The sequence below is a fragment of the Myxine glutinosa genome, chromosome 2 (assembly GCF_964187855.1).
Source record: "Myxine glutinosa chromosome 2, kmMyxGlut1.1, whole genome shotgun sequence".
NCBI classification, from domain to species: domain Eukaryota; kingdom Metazoa; phylum Chordata; class Myxini; order Myxiniformes; family Myxinidae; genus Myxine; species Myxine glutinosa.
In genome coordinates this window covers 54058959-54068598 of record NC_136262.1, presented here as the reverse complement: position 1 = coordinate 54068598, position 9640 = coordinate 54058959, and positions in this window count along the sequence as shown.

Sequence of the window (9640 nt, the reverse complement as noted above, 5' to 3'; positions counted from 1 at the left end):
GCACAGTGACTCAACAGGAATGTTATTAGATGCCAAAACAAGGACAAAGTGGAGTTATTGCCAATTTATCCGTGGCCGCTAGAAAGTCCGGTGGAAGTTGTTCCTTGGAAACACTTGTTTATTGGCGGAAAGATCATTTACTGTAAGTCTGTAAACTAGTAATTAGAATTCATGCAAGTGAGCCATCCTCTGCAAGTCTCCATTGTTAACCAGCAAGTCTCCATTGGAAATGCAGAGCATCAAAATAAACAAGATGGCACTGCTCAAAAGCTTGTTCTGAGGAATTTAAAACCATTGATGTGAATGATTAAAATGGGATGAGGTCCTCAATATCTATTTGGGATATATTCTGCGTTCTGTACATTATTTTCGCTCGTCCATTGTGTCTTCACCTGGTCCTATTTACCTTCTTTCGTATACAGCACAAGGCTGTGGGTAGCATTATTGGCGGAGATCACAGCTGTGCCACTGATGCCGTGTCCCCGGTAGGTTAATAGAGTAGGAAATTGCAATTTTTTCAGGATATCGGCCGATCCTATAATTATATTTAAAATATTCAGGATATCGGCCTATACTATGATTATATAATAATTTTTGAGGATATCGGCCAATACTATAATTATATTATAATTTTTCAAAATATCTGCTGATACTATAATTATACCATAATTTTTCAGGATATCGGCCGATACTATAATTATACTATAATTTTTCAGAATATCGGCCGATACTATAATTATATTATAATTTTTCAGGATATTGGCCGATACTATAATTATATTAGAATTTTTCAGGATATTCACCGATACTATAATTATATTACAATTTTTCAGGATATTCACCTGTGCTATAAATATATTATAATTTTTCAGGATATCTGCCGATTCTATTATCATATTATAATTTTTCAGGATATCGGCCGATACCATAATTACACTATAGTTTTACAGGATATCAGCCGATACTATAATTATATTATAATTTTTTAGGATACCGGCCGATTTTAGGATACCAATTATATTGTCGCGCGATCCATTCGGTTAACACCAGGGCTCGCGGATGACCAAACGACTTCAATGGAGGTGACGACCAAATATGGATTTGATGATAAGCACGGGGAGGAAGAATGAAGGGGAAGCAGCGGAAGCGCGTACCAGTAATCCGACGGCAGAGCTCTCGATCCTGCAAATTAATCAATTCGTACACGGAAGGTAAAGTGTTCAAAAATAATGATTTATTACGACCCCAATACAATGGAACGGGACAGAAGATAAATAATGATCCTAGATCCTAATTTGATCGAATGATCGAATGATCCTAATTTATGGAATACTGCTCTCCCCTCTGGGCTGGTGCTCCTGCCTCACACCTAGCTCATCTTCACGCTGTTGAAACCAAAAAATTCATAATCATTGGAATCTCCCACGATGAAGCTAACTCCAAGGGCCTCTCACTCACTCACCGCAGGCAGGTTGGTGGTCTTTCCGTCTTCTACCGACTCCTCTCTGGCCTTGCCCCCCCAGCTCTCTCTGGGCTCTGTCCCGCAAATATTCCTATAGGTCGCACAAGATCTGCCTGCAACCCTCTTATGGTCAAACTGCCAAAATCAAGACTCTCTGCTCACCTTCACTCCTTCATTCCTCTTTTCTCCCACCTCTGGAACAAACTCCCTCACTCTCTTCAATCCCACTCCACCCTCCAGGTCTTTAAAACAGCTGTTCACCACCATCTCTTATCTTCCCCCATCCAAAACCTTGATCTTTTCTACCCCCGCTAATTTCACCCCAATTCCACTTTTTTGAAATACCAACTTCTGTCCTGGAAGTCCTTGGTGTCCTTGTGTTTTATACTTCTCCCTCCCCCCCAACCCCTTCCCACGCCTCCTCCCCCCAAGCCCTCTCCCTTCCACACATCTCCCTGCTCTCAAATGTTGTGTTTGTGTGCTTCCCCTTCTCTCCCCATCTTGTTTTCCGCTCCCTCTTTTTATATATTTTGTTTGTCTGGTTGATTTGTTTGTGAAGTAAATGTTAGCTCTTTCACGAGCCTCGATTCAGTATACAAAAAAAAAAGAAAAAAAAAGAAAAAAAAAGATCAGGATCCCGCAAACAGATCTCAAATACGAGACACAGGAATGAATTAATAAAATAACTGTCTGTCGTGTACTTGTGAAATGTGGTGCGAGCTTATCTGTCCGCCGTGGGTGTCCGTCGTCCAACGCGGCTCCCTCATTCCGCCTCGCTTGCGCGCTCCGCCAGGCACCGGGCGACCCGCCCCGCTCCAAGCTCCTCATCGGCCGCACACGAGTTCCCGCCCGCTCACAGCACCAAGCCTCGCTCCCAGCACCAAAAGCACTGCGAAGGGCCGAGCACCGAAAGCACCGGGCACCGCTCCAAGCACCACGAAGATGACGAACCAACGACCACCAGTCAAGAACGCAGGGAGGAGCGTGAATAAACCCAGGCAAAAAGAGAGTGAAGCACGATGGGTCCAGCGTAGAGGCAAAAATAGGGTGAATGGCGATCTCCAACATGAAGGGGTCCAGCGCAAAGAGGGCAAATGCCATCGAGCGAGTCCTTTTTGTCACCTCGCGCGTGACGTCAGTTCTGCCGCATTCCCAATCAGAGCCTCGATTCTCTGTGGTCTCTCGAACCTTCTGCCGCCACCGGCCCTTCTCCCCCCAATCAACAACCTCCTTCTAAGGACCGGATTGGCACCCTCCGCGCTGATTGGCTCAAGGTTCGCGCCTTCCGTGCCAACCAATCACACGTTCCCTGGGCGTGGTTATAGCCTGCTACGATGCTCGTTGCCCATGGTGGCATTGTACGCGGCTGCTGCCTGCTTGTCTTTCCGGTCAGTCATTTAAGGGGAGGGAATTTAATTACTGTTGTGCACTAAGGACCTATCTAAGTGTTTATATGAGTATGCGTTGCCATAAGGGACACAGGTTTGGCGACAGGGGGAACGACAAATGAGGGAACTTTATCCATAATCCCTGCACTATTTAGCATGCCCCGTCCCTCGTGGAAGGGACACCAATACAGCTTATACCGACAAACCGGGCTAAACATAGAACTTATTACAGGTAGATTCCCTATCACGACAGTCGGATACCTACCTATACAGATCTACCTGGCTCTAGATATTCCTTTACCCCCCGACATAACAATATTAGAATTTTTCTGGATATCAGCTGATACTATAATTATATTATAATTTTTCAAGATATCGGCCGATACTATGATTATATTATATATTTTCAGGATATCGGGCGATACTATAATTTTATAGGATATCAGCCGATAGCTCACCTTCTCTTCCTGGACACCGTAGGATTTTTAACGTGCCGGCAGACGATCATGTGCCCAGTTTAACATCCATCCAAGAGATGCCACACACATGGATGAATCACCCTACCTGTGAAACACTGGCAAAAGCAAAAAATGAAAAGCAAAACCCAGGTGGTGATACATACTAGATATGGGGTTAACCTGCAAGTCTCCATTGGCAATTTAGAGCAAAACTATTTTGGCAATCTGAAGGTCAATTTCAATATCTTAGGATTAATACATTTGATCCTTGTCAAATTATTAACTGTACACACTGGTATAATAAAATGTATCATTGAAGAGCGAATGCAACTTCAGTGAATTTGGCAGCTATTTCTCCAAGGGTCGGAGGTCCCTGATTGGCTGTGAAAAACGTGACATGAATAAGTTTCACAGCCAATCAGGGACCTAGAATGGCATGACGTAGTGGCCTCCACTTAAATCCCTGGGAAATTCACTGAAGTTGCATTTGCTGCTTAATGACAGTCATGACATATATTATTTTCATATAATGTTGTTTTGGGTTGGCAGGATGGCGTGCAGGTACACATACTGACCTGTAAGCTGTATACACCTGGGTCGAATCCCGACCCAGCTATAAACTGTCATCCCGGTGTTTCACAGGTGGGGCGATTGATCAATGTGTGTTCAGTCACTCAGATAGACGTTACACTGGGAATCCCGTCTGCTATCATTAGTTGGTGGACGTTAAAGAACCCATGGCGTCCTTGGAGAATGGCAGGGGAGCTATCGCCGGCACCATGAACAAATATTCCTGCTCTAACTACTGCTGGAAAGGCAATGGCAAACCACCTAGTATAAGCCTTGCAAAGAAACTGCTTCAGTAGCACCCTCGCTCTGTAACATAGTACATCAGAATGAGTATGTTGTTTATAGACTGGGAGCAAGATGGCCAGCTTAATGGCTTAATGGCTGCAGGTGCCTATGCACCTTCATCAGCAGGGATCCATTGCCTTCAGCTGCCTGATAGACGCGGTCCTGGGTTGGACGACACGCTCATCAAACTTCATGCCAGGGAGCCTTTCCATGCACAACATAAAGCCTTGCATTTCCCAAAAATAACCCAAAAGTTTCAGATTCAGGAATAGTTGTGAAGTTCCTGAAACTTTTATGAGTTCGACTTATACACCTTGGTGGTTTCATCATTTTAATCTTTTTTTTCCTTGCTTTTTGTTTCCAAGATCGAGGCTCGTGTAAGAGCTAACATTAATCACAAAAAAAAACGGACACACAAAACAAGCAATAAAGGGAGCGGGAGACAGGATGGGGAGAGAGAGGGAAGCACACAAGTACAACATTTGAGAACAGGGACATCGGGAGATCTGTGGGATGGAGAGGGCTTGGGGGGAGAAGGCATAGGAAGAAGGGGGTGGTAGGGTGGGAGATGCATAAAACACATGGACACTGCGAGGACTTCCAGGAAAGATGTTGGTATTTCAAAAAAGTGGATCTGGGGTGAATTAACGGGGGTAGAAAAAATCAAGGATTTGCATGGGGGAAGATAAGAGATGGTGGTGAACAGCTGTTTTAAAGAACTGGAGGGAGGAGTGGGATCGAAGAGAGTGAGGGAGTTTGTTCCAGAGGCGGGAGAAAAGAGGAATGAAAGAGTGAAGGTGAGCAGCGAGTCTTGATTTTGGCAATTTCACCAGAAGAGGGTTGCTGGCAGATCTTGTGCGTCCTGTAGGAATATTTGGGGGACAGAGCACAGATAGAGCTGGGGGAGCTAGGCAGGATAGGAGAGGTAGAAAACAGAAAGACCACCAACCTGCCTGCGGTGAGTGGGTGAAAGGCCCTCGGAGGTAGCTTCATCGCGGGAGATTCCAATGATTCTGAACGCTTTGGTTTCAACAGCGTGAAGACGAGCTAGGTGTGAGGCAGGAGCACCAGCCCAGAGGGGAGAGCAGTACTCCATTGAGCTGCGGATGAAAGCCTTGTATGTGTTGAGGATCTCAGGTGTGCCAAGGAAGGACTTCGCCCGACGGAGGATGCCCAGTCGGCGACTGGCTTTGGAGGCCAGCTTGGAAATGTGGTTTTACCAGGAAAGATCATGGCAGATAGTGAGACCCAAAAGCTTGAGTGACGGAACTTCTTGGAGAGGATTGTTGAGAAAGTGGATGGGAGGGTTGTCCAGTCGATCTTTTCGGAGAGACATCGTAAGAGTGTGAGATTTGTCAGGATTGAAAGACATGTTCCACTTGTTTGCCCAGTCTGTGATTTTGTCCAGGTCTGCAGAGAGTGAGGAGGCTGCAGACTGCCGATCTGAGGGATGAGGTATGGAGCAGCAGAGAGTGGAGTCATCAGCAAAGAGATAGAGGGGATTTTCCAGAGAGTCGCAGAGATCATTGATGAAGACCAGAAAAAGCACAGGGCCCAGAACACTGCGTTGGGGATCTCCAGCCTGAACAGGAAGAGGAGATGAGAGAAATCCATTCAGGGCCACACGTTGACTACGACTAGAGAGGAAGTCCGCAAGCCATGCATGGAGATTTCCATGGATACCAAAGGAGGATAGTTTGGTGAGCAGACCGTATCGAAGGCACGTGATATGTCAAGGGAGACAGCTCTGATTTCCTGTTTGGCATTGAGGACCTCCATCCATTGTTGAGACAGCAGAAGCAACATGTCCAGAGTAGAGTGACCTGATCTGAAACCAAATTTATGATCGGAGATCAAGCAAGTGCTTTTTACTTTTACTTTTACCCTTTGTTGTTTTACTTTTACCCTCATTTTTACCCTTTGTTGTTTTACTTTTACCCTTTGTTGTTTTACTTTTACCCTCATTTTTACCCTTTGTTGTTTTACTTTTACCCTCATTTTTACCCTTTGTTGTTTTACTTTTACCCTCATTTTTACCCTTTGTTGTTTTACTTTTACCCTCATTTTTACCCTTTGTTGTTTTACTTTTACCCTCATTTTTACCCTTTGTTGTTTTACTTTTACCCTCATTTTCAATGAAAACATTCAATTTGATTGGTTTTAAAACTTCCTGGTGCATTTCCTTTTGACGCATTTCACCGAGTGGAAGACCCAGCGGGAAACCTGTTCACAGAGTGCTGCCGAATGGCAGTGCCCTTAGTGTGTCACGTGACGTTCATCACGTGATGCACGAATGCCACACCAAATCAAACCCGACTAGAACGGCACTCGGTAGAGAACATACCTCCGCCAGGTTGAACAGTTCACGTTTTGTATCCCACTGATAGACGATATGGATTCGGACCTGAACCAAAATCTCATAATTTTGTCCTTGTCGCATACCCAATCTGCCCATCAAGTTTCATCCGAATCCGTCCACAACTTTTTGAAATATTCTGTTCACAAACAGACAGGCAAGGGTGAAGACACAACCTCTGCCCACCTTTGGTGGAGGAGGTGATATACCAATTGGCCTGCTATTTAACAAAGGTCTTTGGCTGTTTAAAACAAAAGCATCTCATTGGCTGACAAACTCCAACCTGCTGCCAATGTACCGTACCCATAATTACAGCTTGCTACCAGCAAGAAAAGCTGGACACACCAGCATGGACAAGCTGTCCTTGTCACACTGACGGTAAGCATGAATGATTCAAAGGAACCCAATGATGGCATAAATTTGGCCACCCTGTTTACAGTCACTACACTACCAAGCTCGGGGACGTCAAGAAGAAAACCCTGGTAAACCAGTCGATTCCATGAGTCCACTTCGGGGCAAAAGCCTCTATCACCTGGTGTTGAGGGATCTTTAGCATACTCACCACTCTTACCAAATGGCGTTGGTGAGAGTGAGCAACTCACCATGGGATCAATGGCTGACAGATGTGATGGTTAGAGCATCCGTTCTGTGTCTGGGAGCTTCGCGATCCGAACACGACCCCAGTCCAGTCATACCAAAGACTTTTAAAATGGTACATGCTGCTTCCATGCTTCCATTCCATGATGCTCAGCATTTAAAAGAGACAGAGCAGAACAAACAACCATAGGTTGGCAACCATTGCACAGGCTTGATGGGCCTATTGATGTACTACTTCGTTGAAGTTCCTTGTAAAGGACTATCAGTGTGTGCGTCATCCCAAACTTGGTGGACAGGTTGGATGTTACTATGATAAGCCTGTTGTGGTCTTACGGTTAAAGGGCTGGCTTAAGATCCCTGGGTCTTGAGTTTGAGCCCCTGTCCTGCCATTAAATAACATCAGGTGGGTTGTCTCAGCCCATCATCCTTCTGAGATCAGCAAAATGAGTACCAGCTTACTGGTAATGGGGGCACTGCATCAGCAGCACAGCCGTACTCCCAGCAATGTTAAATTATCCCTGATTAGTGCGTGTTTGTGTGTGTGTGTGTGTGTGTGTGTGTGTGTGTGTGTGTGCGCGTCATACTATAGTATTAAATGTAAATATTCTTTAGTTTGTGTAGGGAAGTGTTTTAGGCACCCACAAAAAATAGAAAAAACCCCAAATTGATGTCTTCAAAATGATAACAGCATTACATCACTGGGCAACGCCCGGTACACCTGCCAGTACAAAATAATAGCATTTATTATTATTATTACGAGTAAAAGGTGTGCACAACCATCCTTGACCAGGTTGTGGAACATCTTCCAGGGTCTCACTTTTTTCTTCCGCCCTCACTTTTTTTACATTTATTCGCCTTTAAATTCATTTTTTTCCGCAACCGCTTGAGCAATTGACATAAAACGTTCAACATAGAAGCGCCGACCCATGGATAATTTTTTTTAAACAAAGTTACATGATGATTGGATGAAAAATGTGGCCGGAATTCCAAAAAGTCCGTTTTCTGTAGGCATGGGTTGCAGGGTGTTTCCCATTCCAGGAATAAACAAGTACAAAAAGTTTTAATTAAAACAAAAGCCGCGTCGATGTTACACAATGCCTAGATGCAGCTGTGCCTATAACGTCGATGTCATAGGCACAGGACATTCCTATTGATTCGATTACTTGATGTTATTTTTGTGCAAAGTGAAAATATATCTCGGCAATTTCCCGTGTGTGGCGACGAATTTTTAATATATCTCGGCATTTTCCCGTCTGTTATTTCAGGCGGTGTATGACTGACCATGCCGCGATTTAAAATATATATATCTCGGCAATTTCCCGTGTGTGGCGACACGTGAACGAAGCTATGCTCCTCTCTCCACATTATTGTGACGACGTATAAATTAAATATTTCATCGTGACGATTGTCATCAAATGGACGAATTTTTAATATATCTCGGCATTTTCCCGTCTGTTATTTCGGGCGGTGTATGACTGACCATGCCGCGATTTAAACAAAATATATATATCTCAGCATTTTCCCGTCTCTTATTTCGGGCGGTGTATGACTGACCATGCCGCGATTTAAACAAAATATATATATCTCGGCATTTTCCCGTCTCTTATTTCGGGCGGTGTATGACTGACCATGCCGCTATTTAAAAAATATATATCTCAATGGACTTGAAGTTACAGGCCTTTGAGAATTCATTTCGTTCTATAAAGGGCAACTTTCATCGGATTTTCTTCCCGTTTTTTTTCAACCGAGTCTAAAACTATGTTAGCGACTGTGAAAAATGAAATGATATATCGAATTTGATTTGAAATAAAACTGTGTGAGTGAGGAAGACACCACGGGCCTACAAAACAGGCCTCAAAGCTATGCGAGTTAATAAAATGGTGGATATTTGTTTATATGAAGGCTCTCCCAGAATGGGTGGAGCTATGGTTCCCAGAATGGGTGGAGCTTTGAGGTTTTGTCTTCTCTGCAAGAACAATAAGAACAAGAAGAAGAACAACAACAGCAACAGCAGAGGGCACTCTATGAGCAGCGTCTGCGACGCGGCTAAAAAGCTCGACCTCGGTTCGCTCAGCCGAATTATTATTAAAACGAAAGCAGCGAGTGGAGAAGGAAACAAGCCTTTAACAACTCATCCAAGTAGCCACCTTTAAGGATGTAAATTGAGAGGAAAAAAATCTCATTAGTAATGCAATCCTCAATTTTGGAATTTTGGAAATCAAATTTGGAATTTGGAAATGCTGTTTATTTCCAATTTTAAAAAAAACAACCGTGGTGAGTAGGTAATTGAGCTTGGAGGCAGAACTAATGGGAAGCAGTGAATCTCCAGCTTCCACCGTCAAATAACAATGCAAAAGGTTTCCATTAATTGCTTAGCCATGTTAAAACAACATACTTTGTTACGTATTATGTTCCGTTTGATATTGTTAAAAGTATTTTTGTGCATAAACTTTGCAAAGCTTTATTAAAAAATGATGAAGAAGAATGTTTGTTCATCGAGTCCCGATGCCTTCATCCAGAATGC